The sequence below is a fragment of the Haplochromis burtoni genome, unplaced genomic scaffold (assembly GCF_018398535.1).
Source record: "Haplochromis burtoni strain Fernald_Lab_line unplaced genomic scaffold, NCSU_Asbu1 Contig_137, whole genome shotgun sequence".
Classification (NCBI taxonomy): Eukaryota; Metazoa; Chordata; class Actinopteri; order Cichliformes; family Cichlidae; genus Haplochromis; species Haplochromis burtoni.
The window spans coordinates 1,174,254-1,194,027 of record NW_024582498.1 but is presented as its reverse complement, the minus strand read 5'-3'; the positions used below and the strand labels follow the sequence as shown (position 1 = coordinate 1,194,027).

Genomic DNA, 19,774 nt, shown 5'->3' with positions numbered 1-19,774 from the left:
TGTGTGTGTGTGTGTGTGTGTGTGTGTGTGTGTGTGTGTGTGTGTGTGTGTGTGTGTCTAAAAATAAAATGTGAAAGAAAACTCATCCCTTTCCACATAAAGGGTTCTGGTAGATCACTGCACAGACTAATTATACTATCCTGTAATTATAAATTAATATATAAAGTTTTCATTAACTCACAGAAAATATCCTTTGCAATCGGTCTGGGGTCTTTATCATTAGGAAAAACTGTAAAACTTGTGAAAATACAGTTAAAAATTCAAAATCTATGCAGTCCTTTGCATTTTCTAAAGAAGTCTAGTGGGCCGGATTGTAGTCTGTGCCAGGCCAGTTCTAGCCCCTGTGCCTTATGTTTGACATCCCTGATATATGTGTGTATGTATAAACTACAGTTAAAATCACTAAAATGCCCGGTAAAATCACTGATTTTAATTGCTATTGCAGTGTGTAAATTTACAAGTGAAAAGTAAAAATGTGATTGGACGATCATAAAATAACTCAAATCAACAAGGTAAATATAATATAACATTGTGAAAAAAAATCTAAATAAACGAATATGGCGATTTCATGTGGTAGACTGGAGGCTCCTGCAGTGATTTATCGTGCTGTGACACCGTGATACAGGCCTGCAGTAAAGAAAAGTTGACTTGAGGTCACACCGCCAGCAGTTGGCGCTTATAATTTAGCAGAACGGCACACATGCGCATCATGTAGCCCGGACTGTCATCGCATAATGACACGTGAAGTAACCACACATGTAGACGACACCGAATGGGGTCTCACTGAGCCGTGCAACCCTCCCCTGCCCTACTTATAGCCCCCCAAATGTGCTCCCAAGTGTGTTGTCTTTTCAGGAACACGTTAGTGGCGGGGTGGAGGCGCGCGAACCTGTCCGGTGATCTCGTTAAAAAGTGTTCCGCAGCAGTCTACACCTTTAAAGCCCGCAGAGTGCAGCGAGTTCATGTGTCCGTAAAGGCGCACGATATGACCGACCGCTGCTGCCGACTGCCCGTTTGCCGCGTAGACTACAGTAGGACAGAGTACCTACAGTAACCTGGCGGGTCCAAAAATGTCTGTGTCTTTAAAAAGAACTATTTGCCGAGTGCTGCATGATGTCAGGCTGAATGCAGTCCGTATACTGTTCATGTGAGCTGCGTTTACTTCCTGCAAAGGGACAGAAGCGGGCAGAGAAAGAGAGAGTGGGATAGAGATGGGGAACGAGCGGCCGGAGATAAAGTGAAAGAGTGAGCCAGCGGACGAAAGGAAACCGGGGCCTGCTTCTTCTTCTTCTTCTTCTTCTTTTTAAAAAACAAAACAAAAAACAAACGCCTTCCAAACTTTATAGGCTATAAGAAGAAAAAGCCTGCCACATCTGGGCCAGCTGATTTTATGGAATAGCGACGCATCGGGTAAATATACACCCCCCCCCCCCCTTTCTGTGTGTGTGTCTCTCTCTCTCTCTCTCTCTTGGCTTTATATTTACTGAGCCTGATTCGTATGACGCATAGGTTTTACCATGCAGTACTCCCTCGTTTCCCCCTCTCACTTCATAGCTACATTTAAAAAATATTTTATCTATTTATTTCTGCCAGTCGGAATTTCAGTTATTTCGGCCACCTAAAACTAAGTTAGCGCCTTAAACTTCAGTCGGAAAATGTGTAACAGTACCACGCGCCTCTGAAGGAATTTAATCAGGTTGATAGTAGTTGTAGTTTTTCACCCTAACCTCTTCTACACCTCCCTCCCCCCCCCAAAAAACCCACCCAAAATTTGCAGTCTAATGATAATTTTGGCCATTGCTTTTAACCACAGGAACTGGTGTTGTCATTAGTTTCAACTGTACTGAGTGGTGAAAGTGGCAAGCTATTATCGGTCTTGCGTCACGATGAGATAAAAAAAAGAAAAAAAAAAGGAAAAAAGATAAATCTCCACCCATAATGCATCTATTGTAATGCTATAGATTTGAGAAGCACAGGACGGATCGAGGTACTGGTGTTGCAGACATGATTTTATTGGTTGTAGTCGCTAAAGAAAAAATCTATAGGATATCAGCTTACATTTTCATGACTGTTGTTTCAAGGTTTTCTTTTTGGGGGTTTATTTTTCGGGTACAGTCTGGTTTTAACACTTGGCCTCTTTGGCTGACTGACTGGCTAGCTTAGAAAAGTACATGGCTGTTAAAAAAGGTGGGGATGAGGGGGCTCTGAAGTTTATGTTTGGCATATATGGATTGAAAAAAAATATATGTTTATATGTTATTTGTGCATGCTGTTGAATCAAATCCGTCAGCCGTGGTTCCATTTACCTTACTTGAACCCCCAGCAGGAGCCATCTGGCTATACATACAAAACAACACCACCCCCCTCTTCTCTCTCTTCTCCTTGTGTACATGGGTGCAGTGTGTGGCTACCCGGCATGTAGCTTGTGGTGGTTTTCTTCATTTCCTGTCACTTTTCCTCCCCCAGTACACACGCTTTCTCTCTGTCGCTGTAATTATTATTGTCTAGTCCACTGGTGAGTCAATTGCTTGTTTCTTAAGAAGACAAAATGCTTTTTTCTTCTTTTAAAAAATCTTAGATACATTTTATCTTACTTTTATGGTAACATGGCAACAAGTTAAGCAATGCAGCCTACTTCATATTAAGCTTCCATGTCCTCAACAGGTGACACTCAGGTGGGGTTATTAGGTGAATGAACCCTTTCAAACTGCAGTGTAACTTTATGTTTTAACACCCATCTGTTTCTGTGTATATATAAATATATAACCTGTGGATATAAGAAGGTGTGAAGGTGCATTGCACAAATTTTAAGCTGCCCTTTTAAATCATTATGCATCCATAGGTGTACCTGGTTGCCCTAAGACAACACAGAGACAGATTTTTATGAGGGCAGTTCATCATACCCTCCCTTCATTACGAGGAAATCGGTTCACAGTAATGTTAGCTCACGCTGACAAGTTTTTATGTCCAGCCTTTAAGATAACATACATGGAAAATGGGAGCCTTCCCCCCCCCCGTTCTCTATTTCTCTGTGAACGGAGGCCCTCCGACACCAGTGGTCTTTGATTTGGGCATCTGCCAAAGGGTTCTGATGGCTCTCAACAGCTGTATTTGTCTGTGTGTATGTGTGCATGCGTGTGTGTGTGTGTGTGTGAGAGAGAGAGAGAGTGTATGTATTTGTGTGTGTCAGTGAGTGGGTTAGTGTATGTATGTGTGTGCCTCTGTGTGTGCTCTAGCTGTGTCCCGGGATGCCCTTCCTCCATAGGCCTCTCTCTATACAGCATTCCACAAGGGGGCCGGGGGCTGTGCGGGTAGGGAGTGTCAAGGAGACAGCGAGAGAGATTCAATAAATAAAACTGATGTGGACACGCTGGCACAGAAAAGGCCGAAGGAGAGGGGAAACGGTGAGATTGTTTCCTCATCGCTTGTCAGACCTTTAAATTAAAAGGTCCTCTGCAGCAAAGTAGACATTCCCAGTAAATTCTTCTGTAGATTTGCAAGAGATTTGGGGGTGGCGTTAACTTCATCACTTGATCAGTGTGTAAAGCAGTCGTAGAAAGCCACCTGGAGGTGATTTCCCCTGTTATTTCTTACACAGCAAATATTTAAGTAGGGTTAATCCCAAATGTAATTTACAGTAGCACGCTAGTTATCAAACTCTGCAGCTGCTGGCTTTAAAGATCATCTTAACTGCAGATTTGTACCCTGGCTTTATTAAAGAAAAACTAAACAAGGGCACTGTCGACTACATGAAAAATCAGCAACCATCTCTAGTGCGGCTTCATTTACTGTGTGCGTGTGCGTGTGTTCACCCTCATGCTTGGCGCACTTTCCTCTGTATATGCGTGTAAACTTGTGTGGGGAGTGTGTTTATGTGTCTATGATTTTCCTTTCCTGAGACAAGCATGAGTCATTGCTGATGGTATGCGATACCAACAGTCATACATTGTATTCTCATAGGTTACTTCTGTGCTTTCTTGGTAACACACATGCTACTTGTTCGAGTTAAACCCTGATGGACGAAAAAAACCTGCTCCTACTGGTATGTTCAGGCATGTAGGCTGCTGTTCATGGAACTGAGGTTTAAACAGTTAAGAGTAACTGTGAAGACATGGCATTTCTAGTAAGCGTTCAGGAATTCTGGGAAAGATACGCATCGGGTGGTCACATATACATTTTTCCTTTAGCTGAATTTATCTACATACACCAGCACATGGTGACATGAATTAAATCTGGAGGTAAGCTTGTTTGTGCTCAGACTTTAACATTCATGCTTGTATTTGGATCTTTCTGGGGAACATGCAAATATTTTTGCCATGTAGTTTCTCCTTTTTGTGGTGTTTCTAAAGAATACTGGAGTAAAAATGACTCCTTCCTCCCTAACCCAGTACTGCTAACACTGTAAAATTGACTTTGGTGTTTCTTGCCAACTAGATGTGCATGTAGAGGGTAAGTGAGGAAAATAATGTCCTTATGCTAATAGTAAGTGCTTTAAAATAAGCAGTCCCTCACACTGATTCAGTAAGGGAAAGCAGTGGTCTATTTAGGGGCCGGTTAATCCCCCCCTTTTTTGGTTTTTGTTCAGATTCCCTATCTGTTTGGTAAGTTTTATCCATACTTGCTCAGGAAAGGAATCGCCTGTAAAATTGTTGGTAGTTAGATGCATCTTATGTTAGACTGCACCCCTTCCTCATTGTCTGACTTAAGATTTCACCCTTGATGCTGCCGGACCTTAGCAGGCTCCTGCTTTCAAATGTAGAGCCTCAATTAACGTTGCACACTCCAAATGCAAATTATACCTCAGCTACGATGACGGCATAAAATGTGCTGTACGGCTAAACAATTTAAATACAGTAGAGGAAACTTAGCATTCGCTGACTTCTGCACAGGCAACTGCCACATGGTAACTCGCTCATTCAGTGTGCCATCCCTCTGGTTTTTAGCTCTGCCCTGATACAGCTGTCAAAAGCAGCATGGGTGATTAAGTCAAAGCAAATAATAAAAGTAAGCCTGTAAAAACAGGAATTGGGGAAAGACGTGGAAATTCTAAAAATACAGGCAGGGCATGTATGATTTGTAAAGCTACGTGTATACGTAGTGTGAACTTTGTTCAGACACGCCGGTGCGATCTGCTAAATGCACTGATTGTATTGCCACTCTGGATCAGATGACACCATAAGATGTGAAACTTCCATCAAAGACGTGTAACAGCCTAGCCCGTTTTGACATCACGACCGGCTGGAAAACAACACGGCTCATTCACAGGCACTCCTAATTTAAAGGAAAGAAGCACGAGGGACAGGATTTTTTTTCTTCTTCATAGCTTGTGGGTATGTAAACACATGTGTATGTGACAACTTATTTTTGCTAAAAAGAAAGCGGGTTATGTTCTCTTTTAGGGATTAAACAGAATGGCAGCAAGGCGATGGAGCCAGGGTTTATGTAATGTGCGCAACTAGCGCAGATAGTGAGAGTAAAACGTGCCGTCACAGTCAGCGCAGACTCGAATGACACAAATAAACACTAGAAGTATACATTCTGAGTTCACGAAAAGCAGGTAAATGCTAAGCAAATTTGTTGGCCCCAGTGACCAGGCTTTGTCCGCATACTTCCTCATCGGGGAGAGAGTGAAGTTGGGAGTTTCATACATTATGGTGTGTTTGCTGTTAGCTACAAAAGGTGTTTGCTTAAGTTGTTTTACTCGTTATGTTCGCTCCCAGTGCATGTGAAGACCTTTAGACTTCATGCTAAAGTGGGCACAAGAAGGTTCACATTTCTTGTCTTGCTTCACCGCTGCTGTTTTACAGCTCAACTATTAGAGTGCCACACGTTTGCAGCACAAAAGGTATTTGCCAAACCCACTAAACAGGGTTGGGCAGTTCCTCGAATCTCCTGCTCATTTCATATGTAATGAGGCCAAGTTTTTTTCTTGGAAAACACCAGTAGGTTTGGCAACCTTCCTGCCTCTCTCTCGAGGAAAACAGATTGACGGATAATATATATCTTCTGGAGGTATGTGTGGCGTTTTTCTTTCTTTTGTTTTTCTTTTGTGCTCTATTACTGTACTAAATTTATTTTGTTATTCTCAAAGTGCACACAGAAGTAATAATGCAGCTGAGAACATTTTTCCACACCTATTGTCATTTCCTGTGAAATTACACAACATGCATGTTCGCACAGGGCGAAATAATGCGGGACCAAATGAGAGGGAGAGAGGATCAGCGAAAGCCATTAGGAATCTTGAAATGTTAGTGATTTGGGCTGCTCTGGCTCACTAACTGCTTTTCAGGAAGCCTTCCAAGAATTTAGACAATGAACAGTAAACATGGCATGTTCCTTAGAACAATTCCACATTAGATCTCAGAGATCACGTGTCTGGTTTTTTCTCAGAATCGACTGCCCCCACACCGCACTACACTTGCAGATAACTGTAGCAGCTAAATCTCCTGCTCCCTGTGTATGCACTGTACTTACACTTGACAAGGAGCTCTCACAAACTGACAAATGTGCACAATTTCTCCCTCTCTCCCTCTCTGTGTCTCAGAGATTTCTTGTAAGTGACATGTTTGGCCGTTGGCATAATGCCTAGCAAGATCACATGGCATGAATGTCGTGCTTGTGTTGTGTATATGTGTGTGTCTGTGTGTGTGTGTGACAGAGAGAGACTGTGCATGTGTGTGTGCATTTGTTCTTGAGTAGAGAAAAAAAAAAAACCGAAAGGGAGCATGTGCACATTTGATTGTTCCAAGTATTTTCAGCATGAATAGAAGCACGTAGCCATGGCAGAGAATTACGGAGTACCAAGAAGTATGACGAGGATGTGTTTCTGAAACGGTCATGGGATCACATTCTCAAATAGGATGGAGAATCTGATTTTTTTTCCTTGATGGTACTTCATAGTGGATGCACTTTTTCACTTCACTTGTGGCGCTGGGCCGTTCAAAATTCATTAAAGCTGCGTAGCCTTGTAGGGAGGCTTGTGTGGCGAGACCACTTGTATGTTTTCGCTTACAGTATCTCGAACTTTTTTTGAGCCACCCCACCACCACCACCCCGAAAACCTCCGACCCTAAATTCTCTTTGAAAGTGCTTCATTATAACTGGAGACAGTAGCAAAAAAAAAGGATTGAAAAGGATTAGAGCAATTTTGTCAGATTCTCAGACTCCCACTGAGGGTACATTAGACTTGCTGTGAAAGTTGAACCTGTAATTCAGAGGGTGACGTGCGCGCGCACAGTCGCATGCATAAACCCAACAGAATCACACACTCGCACAGGAGTAGACCAGACTGAGAGAGGGAGAGCCAGCGAGAGAGCACCGTGGATGGCATTTATCCTCGCACCCCCCCACCCTGCACACACACACACACACACACACACACACACACACACACACACACACACACACACACACACACACAATTTTCCATGCTCTTTCACTGTGTGCTGCGCATAATTAAATTGCTGCAAACTTCAAGCCTCTCTCAAGACTCCTGCCTGTAAACAAAGCTTGCTAATTAGAGCGCAAGGTAATAAGCGAGGGGGAAAGCACCCCCCTCCACTGTAGTGATGACCTGTCCTGCATGTGCTCTTCATGTCTTAACAGTCGGGACCGAATCCTGGGAGGGGCCAGTGGAAAAAGACAGCAATCCGAGGCGGGTCGTTTTCACAACACAGCCCACCCTCACTCCCTCCCTTTTCCAAAGATAACATGTGCAAGCAATTACTGCTAAATCACAACTTGACTTACCTGATGATTTCACGACATTGGGCAAGATGTAGAAACCCACTTTGATTTCTTCACTTTTTTTTTAGGGTTTCAGCTCAATTCAGTTCAATTGTATTTATATAGCACCAAATCGAAAAAGCAGTCACCTCAAGGTGCTTAATATTGTAAAGTAAAGATGCTGTAGTAGTTCAGAGAAAACCCTAATAATCAAATTACCCCCTTTGAGCAAGCACTGGGAGACAGTAGGAAGGAAAAACTCCCTTTTAACAGGAAGAAACCTCCAGCAGAACCAGGCTTAGGGAGGGACAGGCATCTGCTGGGACTGGTTGAGGGTGAGGGGAAGATTGTGTCAATTCTAGGAATTCCTCTTGGCTTGTGCTTACAATGGCTGTAACGATTAGCCAGTGTTGGGAAACGGAGTGTTAGAAATAGCCGGCTTCATTTTAAAAGTCCAAAAGAAAAGGCCATCCCTTTGCATCCGTAAAGGCCAATCATCATCATGTTTAGCTTGTTTTCTGTTCATACAAAACATGGGGCCATCATCCAGCACATTAGCTGAGATATATATATAAGAGCTTGACTTTTTTTTTTTTTTTTTTTCAAAAGTTCATTGAGTCAAGGTGACTATTTCCTCATCTTTGGCCTTGCCAAGCAAGACTCTGGCATGTATAGCCTCGACCTACCAGAGTGGTTTCACTGATTGTTATCTAAACCTCAGCAAAAAGCAAATGCTCTAAGCCCATTGGTTCTCACAGCGTGCTCTCTTAAAGCTGCTGCAGGTTGGCTGCAAGACATCATTTGCTGCAAATGGATAAAACGGTTTAAGATAAAAGTTACAATCAAATATAACTGATACAGTTGTTACTTTCAGAACTAATAAAACAAAGGCCTGGGGTTTTTGTTACACATTATCCGTCATTGCTCTTGTGTGATCTACAAGTGTGTGTGTGTGTGTATTTTGTGAGCATTGACAGGGAAAGAGCTAAAAATGGGGGCTATAATAAGGGGAGAGGAAAGATGCTAACGAAGAATCGCTCTCAACAAGCAAGCCAGTTAAAGATCAAACTAAAACTGCTAAAACGCAACTAGTCTGGTGGGTTTATTGAGATTTCTAACTGGGCTGCAGGATTGTGAAGTTTGAGAAAGACTGATCTAAGGAGGAGAAACACTTTCTACTCATTAACAAGCCTCATGTCCATTAACATTGTGAATGACCGGGCAGACAGAGAAAAGTATTTTGAAGAAAAAAATTCCAGATATGATTTTTCTTTTTCTTAACGCTGTCTCGAGGAATTATATAACAGCATGGCAAAGGACCCATGCATCAAAAGGCAGATCAAACTGATCGGTTCCTGGAAACCTTACATGATGTAAGCGCATTTCCTATATCTGCGTGGCCAACACCTATGCTTCTACACACATTATGTAAACTCCAGGGGATTTTCATGATGCGAGATGGTTATTTCAACGTTCTTTACTCATTTCTTGCCTGAGACAGAGATAAACAAGCGTAGGATCAGCCACAGCCCACTTCAGTGCTTTACCAGTGCGATGAGGTTACCCAAGGTTACATGCTATTTGAGCACATGTGTGCTAGGCTTGGTATGGTGCTCACTGGAAGGTTCTTAGGTCACAGGAAAGTGTGTGTGTGTGTGTGAGAGAGAGCGAGAGAGAGATGTTTGGTTGGGGAAAGGGTGGATGGGGAGGGGGTTGCGTATAAGATCTCAAAATAAACGTGTGCTGCTGCTGCTAGACCAAACCATCTTTTGTGATACACTTTTTTTTTTTTGGCATGACCTGTGGCCTGTGCTTGGCTTTCCTGATTCTGTTATCAAATGCATTTCAGTCCCCTGCTGCTTTATATATTTATTTTTGCCTCTTGTTTGTTTTTTGGTTTTCTTGTTGTTATTGTTGTTGGTTTTTTTTTAAGTTATAATTCGGTCTCCTCTAATTGAAAAATGTACTTGGGGCACTCAGTCGTTGCAGGGACTGCTTTCTCTGTATGCCTTCGTCTGCGTGGGTGTGTTTGCGTGTGCATGTGTGAGTTTGTATACTCCTGTGTGTAGACAGTGGGGCACTGATGCTGAAAGATGCGTCCTCATTTTTGCATTGCACTGGGCTCCTCTGGCAGCCATGTTGGGCTTCTCTGATGTCACACATGTGCCACTGTAGTCAGTCAGCTCAGACACAGCAGAGCAGTGTGATCAAGACGCTGTGTTTTGGGGGGTTTTTGTTGTTGTTGTTGTTGTTGTTTTTTTGTTTTTTTTCTCCAACCCTCTGTCTACCTTTGTGTCACTCTCTTCCTGTCACTCTGTGACTCGCTGGTTTGCTGGGAACTTTTTTCTTTTTTTCTGCTATCGAAGATCCCTCGTAGATTACAATTTTTTATGTAATTGTTTTAAAAAAGTGGTGGTTTTACTAGGTAGGAGGTTTTTTCGTTTTTTTAAAAACAACCGCTTTTACACTTAAAGGTGTGAAGAGCCTTCCAGAGACCTGATCGCGTGTGTTTTAAATTTCTCTCACTTTGCATGCCCCTGTTTGATTGACACCCTTGACGCAGCTGTTATCCACAGTTTTTTTTTCTTAATATGTGCAGAACCTTTTCACTGAAATTGTCTTATGCAGTATGTCGCTTGTTTACAGCAAGTTAAAAACCAGCCTGCTATAACCTCTGAAAAGAACATTTATTTAGACCCTTGCAGACAAGTTCATATTTGAAATCTGGAACTGGTCCTCAACCCTTAAATTAGAGTCTGGATAGCGAGTTGTAATGTCAATAGCAGACCCTAAATATGTCCACATTGCTTCTCATTTATCTTCAGATGATCTTGGTGTTCAGCAATGCTTGGATCAAAGATTCATTGATTCTGTTGCATCAGTTCAAACACTGTATTTGTATCTGTTACTGTGCTGAAGGCCAAAAAAAAGGATCGTAGTCAGTAGAACCAAAAGGAGTTCCTTGAACTAAAACAACAAATACAACTCCTTTTTTAAACCATTTGGCTTTGCTGACTAAGAATATTTGGAGACAAAGATGATAATAATATATGTGGTTTTTTTATTTATTTAGTCAGTGAGATGTTGACTTTTATCAAGAATTACTGTTAAAAACAAGATAAACGCCTACAGATTGAATATGAACAGACACCAAAAAATAACATCTGCAAGTGATGTACCCTCACCGGCCACTTTATTAGGTACACACTAACTCCTAATAATAGGTTGGACACCCCACCACCACCACCTCCCCACCTTTTTTGTCTACAGAACAACCTTAATTCTTTGTGTCATAGTTTCAGCAAGGTGCTGGAAACATTCCTCTGAGATTTTGGTCTGTGTTGACATGAAAGCATCACACAGTTACTTCAGATTTATCAGCTTTACTTCCTGTGAATTAGGGCTGGGCGATATGGCCTAAAATTCATATCGCGATATAATTTGAAGCATGTGTGGTAATGATATATATCACGATATATTCTTTTCTTCTGTATAATGTATTTTCCACACTATAAGGCACACTTAAAATCCTTTAATTTCCTCAAAAATCGAGAGTGTGCCTTATGTATGAATTCTGGTTGTGCTTACTGACCTTGAACCAATTTTGGCGTGCAGAAATCTGTTAAAAATGTTTTAGTACAACTTTAGTAAGCCGCACTGCTTGATGGATTGTCAGAGCATTACAGCTGCAGTAGTGAGGAGCTTCGCGGAGTAATCTGGGTCCAAAACTCCGTCCATTTCTGGTCCCAAAGTCAAACAAACACTGAGAGTTAAAAACTGTCTAAATTCTTTAATCTTTAATAAAATCATCAGCGTTGCTGCTTTACCAGGTGTAACAATTAAGTTTAACATCCAGGCATCCATGAAAACAGAAGTTATTAAATTTAACCGAGTTAGAAGTTAGCTCGCTAGTTTCCACCTAAACATGACATACCATGTTCTGACTGAGAGATTTTTGAAACTAATTAAAATGTACAGCTCTGCTACCACTTCAGATAAATGAAGACAGAAAACTAAACAGCAGTGGCGTTTGCAGGGTTACTGAAGTTGGACTACCTGGTATATAATGTTGTGCTACGTGATTGCTAGCGACACAGCTATGTTAGCATAACATTAGCACAGTGAAGCTGGAGGATGAACGCCAACTTTTTTTTCCCACTCGATAAAAGTTAACGTGAGGGATTCTGGTGGTTAGGGACAAATGCAATCGCATAGCAGGATGCTATACACGGGCCAAACTTCAGTCAGGAGAACAACTGAGATTATTCATCCACAATACGAGGTTAGTCATTAATATACTGCAACAACATGGGAATAGAGCAGCTGCGAGAGAATTCAACATTAATGAATCAATGTTACGGAAGTGGAGGAAGCGCAGTTTTTGGCTTTCCCCATATTTCAAAAGTGCTTCATCTCTTTTATATGACTGTCGGAATAATTTGCAGATGATAATGGTTGTAGCCGCTGCGATGCTTTCGACCAAAACAGGCGCGGCTTGATGACATCATCAACATGCGCTATCGCAATAGCAAAATCTCTATCGTTGGCCAAATTTATATCGTTTCTACCGTATATCGTTTATATCGCCCACCCCTACTGTGAATCGTTGTTTTTTTGTTTGTTTTTTTATGTCACATCCCAAAAGGGCTCTATTGGATTGAAATCTGGTGACTGTGGAGGTCATTTGAGTACAGTGAACACATTATGATTTTCAAGGAAATAGTTTGAGATGATTTGAGCTTTGAGACATGGTGCGTTATCTTACTGTTATCAGAAGATTGGTAAAGTGTGGTCATAAAAGGATAGGCATTGTCACCAACAATACTTGGGTAGGCTTGGGTTGCGTTAAAGTTAATGTGTGCCAGTTTGCCAAGAAAATATCCCCCACACCATTACGGCACCACCACCTGTCTCTACTGTTGATATAAAGCAGGATGGAGCCATGCTTTCATGTTGTTGACACCAAATTCTGGCTTCAACATCTTAGCTGATGGGAGAGCCACCTGGGGTGGTCTTCTGCTGCTCTAGGCTATCTGCTTTAAGGTATACCCTTCTGTATACATTGGTTGTAATGAGTAGTTATTTTAGTTATTGTTGCTTTCGTATCTGATCAAAGCAGTCTGAACATTATCCTCTGACCTGTGGCCTCAACAAGGCCTTTTCACTAAAAGATATTCACGGGATATTTTCTCTTTTTGGGGTAATTCTATTTAAACCTTATAAACTGTTGTGTCTTCTGTCCCGTCTCCCTATTGTTTTGCTTTTTGTTTCTTGTTTACCCTCACCTGCAACCGGTTGCGGCAATAACTGCTGCTCCCTCAGCCTTGTTCCGCTGGAAATTTCTGAGGTGACTTTTGTTGTGACTTTTTTGTCAAAATTTCTCTCTGAAATGAATTGTAAGAACAACCGTGTCACATAAATGACATTTTCTTTCCCACTCTGATGCTCAGTTTGATCTTCAGCAGGTTGTCTTAACCATGTCTAATGCACTGAGTTGCTGCCACGTGACTAGCCGAATAAATATTTGTGTTAATGAGCAGTTAAAAAAGCGTACCTAATAAAGTGGCCAGTGTGTGTACATCAGAGTTGCACATGTATGCTAATTGTGTTTGCAGTATATGCAGTGAGTAAAGGAGTACCAATCAGTCATCTAAGAGATACTTTTTTAGCTACAGATACTTTTTTTTTAAAGCATTATTGAGCAAAGAAAAAAGAAAAAAAAATTAGCATCATTACCTTTATTACAAAATGTGGAAACAAACCGGAAATAAAAATAATATCTCTCATCCCTTCATTCAGGATCTTTTTCAAAATGTTCAGGATCGCCAGTCATGATCTTTCATGTCCTGCTGTTTTCATTTCAGTATGGAAATCAAATCATGCCCTGGAACAAATGCATAGGCAAGATACGCATAGACCCACAACCATACAGACTTCCTGTGAAATCTAACCTAATAATAGAGCTTGTGTGACAGATGGTGACACTCAGCAGGACATCTTATGGCCAGTGTATCCCCAGACAATGGTCAAGCTAAAGAGAATATCCAAAGAGTATCTAAGGCAAGACAGCTGGCCAGGTGGGCAAAAGTGAATTATGCTGCTTCTTATATACAAGCTGGCATAATAGATTCCCTCTAAAAGGTCCTGAAAATGTCCTTAATATTAAGGACTGATAGGAGAAAACAAATATGTTAACATTTGATTTTGAAATGAGATATGTTTGATATTGATGATTGAATACTAAATGTGTGTTGGCCTATAAAAATTGTTCCCATGCCACCTCTAAAGTAGAACTTTCGGGATTTCGGGATATATGAGGAAATACCGAAGCTATCCTCAGGCAGTATGTCAATAACCACAAGTCTTTTGGTCAGCTTGACAACAAAAGAAAAAACTCAATAACCTCACATGCTCCAGAGGGGGATGGTGCTGCCGTTTTTAACTAACTTAAGGGCAATTGCATAAATCCAGTGTACTCAATTATCTGGTGCCTTGTAGCCAGAAGTGCTAGCACAGCAACGGTGGCAAACCTGATTTGTAATTGCACTTGTAAGAATAAATTACGGTATCAAAGCGCTCTCGATGCAGGGATCAGCTATAAAACCAATTAGCTCCTTCAGCCAGTACAGTCCCTGCCATGGCACAGTTATAGTTTGTAAATGAGCACATTAGAGATGCCACAAACGCTTGTCCTGAGAGTGAACTGATGTCCTTGTCAAAGCAGAGTCACATGGCAGGGCTACAACATCCCTATTGCGAGGCCAAGGACAAATTGTGTTTCTTTTATTTGGTATTCACTTCTGTGAGCTTGAGCAGCAACACACGCATCTACCTTGATACGCTGAAAAAAAATGTATTTTTCAATCTGCTGCTTCACTGATAAAGCCAGACTAAGCCATCCACAGATATTGCAAGTTTTAGGAATACTTAGCTAAAAGTAATTGTGTTTTTACTCACTCGTAGACCTTTCTGGACCTCGGTGTGGTAGCTGCCCAGCAACAGGTCCTCCCTTCATGTGAAAACTAACTTTAGAGTTATAACTTTATAAACTTAGACTTATTGCTTCCCCAAAAAGTCAGATTACCCTTCCTTCAATCAAAGAAAAAAACTGTTTTTTCTGAGCAGTAATTGTCCGATTGTCTCTAATGGCATTTTTAAGCTATAATTGGAGATGATTTGCATTCCACGGTTGACACCAAAGTCACTTTGTTCTCTGTCCATTGACATTTTTCCTGCAACGTCTTGGCAATCGATGAAATCACCAAACAAGACAGGAGAAGGAAAAAAAAAATCTGCCTGAGCCCATCAAAACAGACACTTTGTTGGCAGGAGATCAGTCTGTGCCAGTGTGACATGACGTCCCTCGGGCTCATAGAAAACAGTCCCAACAGTCACACACTGCAGCTGCAAACCACTCCCAATGTAAAGGGTTTCTATCCCAAAGACAGAGATATCACATGATAGTCATAAGCGCAGTATACTCTATCCTAGCGTTTACACATTCAAGTGTTGTGACTTAACAATCTCACACTGACTCATTTCTTGCTTTGTCGCGCCCTCACTGTCTCTCTCTCTTCCCTACTTTCTTCCTGTGCTGCTTACGTAGCTTCTTTTTAAGTTGGAAATTGGGGGAATTTTTGGTCTTGTGTCAGTATTTGGTCAAAATATCTCCGTCTTGCGTGAATATAGTTTCCTTAGCACACTAACGTCACACTTATATGTTGCTCTAAACTGGAACGGCCCGCGGGCTCCTGTGGTTCTCTAATATGAGTTTATTCTAACTGAAAAAAATCCAACCTGCCTGTTTTTCTTCCCTTTCTTTGTCATCTAAGGATTTACCTTGCTAGAAAATGACAGTCTGGGAAGCTTATACCGTGAAGCTGACATTTTAGAGTGAGTAATGTCGAGCGGAGGTCGGATCTCTTTGGATTGGAACAAAGTGACAGTTTATCCATATGGCCTGGCTTTGTCTGTTGCCCTGCTTGGAAAAATCGGGGACCAAAGCACATGAAGTGAGATTACACAATATGCTAAGTCTGCTTTATGGCTGTCACAGTTTAAATGGGAATATTAATATTACAGATGATCAAGTCTGCTGCTTTTTTTCCAACTTTTAACTTTTTGTATGCCTTCTCAAGTATTCTGCAGTTTTCTTGTCAACTCGAACACATTCTCTTTTCGAGCTTTACATTTCTGTCAGTTTAGCTCATTTCCCTATTCCTCTCTTTCCCTGTGACTGTGCTTTGTCAACTTCTCTCTTGTTCTTTTCTATTTGCATCTTTCACACACTCGCTCTATCTCTCCCTCTCTCTCTCTTTCCTCTCCCCTTTTATTCATTTATCCCCTCACCCCCCGGCCTTTTATCATCTCTTAACCTAAAACGCCGTTACGTACCCGTCAGTCTGCCATATTTATCTTTCGAGCACTCCTTTATATATCTATAAGCAGTCCATGCAGTCATGTATATTCAAGGGTATGTGGGTTGATGTTTGGTATACACAGCCGGTCTAGTGTGCTAGTCACCAGAGTTTGGTGTGATGTAGTAGCCACTGCTACTGTTTGTTTGTTTACCTCCCACAGCCACTTGGAGTCCATTAGCAATGCCTTTGCCTCAGGAGGATTACACACACACACACAGATACTGTATATGCTCTCTCTGTCTTTCTTTCCCTCAGTCTGTCTGGTTATCACAGCGACTACAGGCTAAACTTACAGGTATCCCCCCCCCTGTTACAGGAGTTATTTGTCAAAGCTTTTTCCTTAATACTGTGCTCAACCACTGGGAAATGTAAGCATTAACTTCATTCATCGCTGGCATCTTCCCCTGAAGCGGTGCACATGATTAAGATATGTACATTTCTGCGAAGGTGTGTCCGTGTTCGTGTTTACCTCCCTTGATGAGAGTCGATTATAATGGATGGAGTTGTACTTATCATAATTGACCCTTTAGCTGTTAGACTCTGGAAGAGAGTAAACAGTATCTACTAAATACAGTAGCAGCTGGGAATGCAGTTGGCAGGCTTGATCCGTAGATGCTTTCATTTTGTCTCTCTTACCGATTTTACCCATACTTAATTTTTCAACAAATGCTAGCCACAACAACCCTTTGGGCAGTATGTTTTTTTCTAAAACCTCTAGTCTAAACAACTGACAGTTAGAGCCATATGTGAAAATTTTTTAACACACCTCATTACCTAGAACTCCTGTTGTTCAGTCCAGCTCCAGCTGCTTTGCATTGGCTCTGATCTTTTTGACAGCAGTTGTCAGCATATATTTGTGTTTCCAAAACCCCAGAAGATTCAGAATAGTCACCTTTTTGCTTTGAATTTGGTCTCTACCATCCCATTAAATGTCTGCATTGTGGTGGAAAGATGGCGGAAAGATTTTAGCTAATTAAGGCCTCACTTACACAGGCTTAGAAACTGGTTGGCAACTCTCTGGCAGCCTCCAGGTGCTGGGGAAAAATGTGTAAAATGTACCAACCAGTTGCTGAAAGTTGCTGGCTGTTGCTAGATGAAATCGAAAACAGGGTGCTGGACCATAGACCTGGTTTTGACTGCTAAGATCATTAGCAGATTGCCGTTTGCATGGAAGACATCGATTTGTCTGCAGACACTTGCTAACTACTAGATGAGCAGCAGTGCAACTTTAAAGTGCGATGTGGATTTTCGAAAGGCACAACTTTTAATTTGAAGGAAAATGTTTCTTTGCCACTTGGAGAGTAGTTGCAGAGTGTTTACTGACATGTCGGCATCTTTCACTGGCAACCGCAGCAGTGTGCTAGCAAATAAAATAATTATAAGCAGCACCATGTACCACAACAACCAGCAACTGGTCAAGAAATACACATTGTTCCCAGTGACATATCTCTTGGCATCACTGGGGCTTTAGCAATAAGTTTCAGAGCAACTACCATCAAATTCCAGCAACCACCCACCAACTGGTTGGAGAGTACACATATCTCCCTCATGACCAGTTGGCAGATGGTTGCCAACTGGTCTCTAGGCCTTTAGCAGAGCAAAATAAATGACTGCTTTTGTCAAAGCAATGCTGTGAGTAGGGATAGGGGACCAAATGAATAGTCTGTCTGTCACTAAATCTAGTAATGATAACAGTTATTAGATTTATTTTTCTCTTTTTAGACACATTAGTGCATCTTTACTGTAAGTGACAAAATGTGTGTATACTTCAAATTCTTCCCGTCATGGTAGTGTTCAGCAAATCCAGTGTAAAAGGGACTTTACTTTGAATATAAAATCATCCAACCAAAAAACAAAACAATGATTATTAAAAAGCAATGTGCGAAAAAGTACTTTTTAATATTTAATTTGACCAAACAATTGTGATATGTTATGTTTATATTTGGTTACATCATCCCACCCTCATATGGCTTGTTCTGTGGGACTTTTTGCTTCACACTATCATTTCTGTGCAGACAACATTGCAGTTAAAAACTGGAATTCACTGCTATTTTCTCCTTCGTCAGACCACAAGTTACGTTATTAGTGCATATTGAGTGAGTACAAGTGGAAAGATACCAGACAATATTCAGCCCACAACAAATCATTTCATATTTGTCTCTTTGTTACGTAACTACATGAATCATGGCGAGATTTTTTTTTTCTTCTTTTTAAGAAAAGATGATTTTGATCCTGACTATGTGCAGACAACTTCACCCAGCGGGGTCTGTACACAGAGAATGATGTTGCATTATAAGCAGTGATAAGCAGCCTCTCTCTTCCTCTCTCTATTTCTCTCGACATCCCATAATGATACTCAGACAGACTCAGGCAGACACCCGCTCATTCCCGATTGGTAGAACTGTTGCCAGGGAGCGTTGCTGTCTCAACGTGGATAGAATCTGTTGTCTGGTACACTTTAAACATGAGAACAACTGCAGGATCTGAATATTTATAACGAGGGGACTGTTCATATTGAGATTGTATAGTGGCAACATAAGCAATGGAGGACGGATGTGCTCCTCCTCGGCTCGTTTCAAATTTTTGATTTGAGTTTCCTTTTTTTTTTTTTTTTAATGAATTTCTTTACTTCCAAAAACATGTTTAGCAATGGTATTACTTCTCTGTGCCTTGACGATGATGCCGGCTAACGTATTTAAGTGAGGATTTTTGTGACTTGCATCATGTGAACCAACTTCACTTTAAGCTTAAACTGTTCCACAAAGTAATAAAGGGTTAGTGCATTCAGGGTTGTTTGTGACTTTGATGGTTTAAGGTTTGAATCTTACAGCATTGTCATTTGGTAGACAGCTCTAGTATAAGTAGTAGTTAAAATCGGCGTGTGTGTGTGTTTGTTTGCCATCTGGCGAATCGTCTCATTTCTTCATATTATTCAAATATGCCTGGACCTGCTGCTACAGTTAATAACACTGTGCGTAGGTATGAATTCTTGATTAAAATGGATGTAACACATTCCAACAAAAAACAGACAAGCACCATCAGAACAGCATTCGAATCTCATATCTAAACTCACAAACTGTGCCTCACACGCACACACAGACACACACATGCGCCTGATATGAAGTGCCAAAAGTCACAGTCGGATATATTATGATGATTATAAAAACACGCCTTGGTATGCAGGAAACTTTGACATGGAAATGCAAACATACGGGATAGCAAATGAGGACACAATGTACGGAGAAACACACACACACATAGTGACTCGTTTGGCAAACAAGTTGAGGGAGTCGGTGCCTTATATTTTTTCATCAGTGATGTGCAAAGTCTATATATAAAGCAGCCATAAGGAGGTTGGAATTTGCATGCATGTTTGTGTGTGTGTGTGTGTGTGTGTGTGTGTGTGTGTGTGTGTGTGTGTGTGTGCGCGTGTGCGCATTTGCATTTCTGCATACTTTTGGGCTGTCATGATGCACATGTATGTGTGCCTTTTGTTTCATATTCATTCGTGCATACATTTTCACAGACATGCGGCTGTGTATATGTGCAGTGTGGCACTCCACCGTCCTGTCTGCCTGACTCAACATATTCTCCGCTCACTCTCTCGCCCCCCTCCCCATACTCACCCA

The 19,774-nt window shown here is 41.4% G+C and overlaps 1 protein-coding gene across 5 annotated transcripts in view; it reads left to right on the top strand.

Moving 5' to 3' along the window:
- LOC102292394 (nucleus accumbens-associated protein 2) overlaps positions 1–19,774 on the top strand; it is a 35,324-nt gene that overhangs the window by 3,797 nt on the left and 11,753 nt on the right. Inside the window, exon 1 of one of the 5 annotated variants that reach the window (XM_005931167.2) lies at positions 770–1,410. The exons of 1 other annotated variant lie outside the window; for it this stretch is intronic. The gene's annotated coding sequence lies outside the window, so the exon portion shown is untranslated. 3 more of the 5 variants (XM_042224420.1, XM_005931170.3, XM_005931171.3) reach the window with 3 other exon arrangements.